The sequence below is a fragment of the Hipposideros armiger genome, unplaced genomic scaffold, assembly GCF_001890085.2.
Source record: "Hipposideros armiger isolate ML-2016 unplaced genomic scaffold, ASM189008v1 scaffold_962, whole genome shotgun sequence".
NCBI classification, from domain to species: domain Eukaryota; kingdom Metazoa; phylum Chordata; class Mammalia; order Chiroptera; family Hipposideridae; genus Hipposideros; species Hipposideros armiger.
In genome coordinates, this window is record NW_017732312.1 from 58,081 (window position 1) to 58,313 (window position 233).

The following is a 233-nucleotide window of genomic DNA, read 5'->3' on the forward strand; positions in this document are numbered from 1 at the left end:
TAATTGTGTTTGTTTATACCTTTTCTTCCATATATATATGGAAGATATCCCTCTCATATCCTCACAAATACCTCATCAGATTTAAAAAACATATGGTATATGTTTTATTCAAAGGAAAAGAAAAATAAAGAAAAGAAAGAATAAATGGACAGTTCTTTGAAATGTAAACTGTGAATAAGAAGCTCTACTCTAAACTGTTCCACCATAAAAGTTAGACACCTGCTTATTACTGA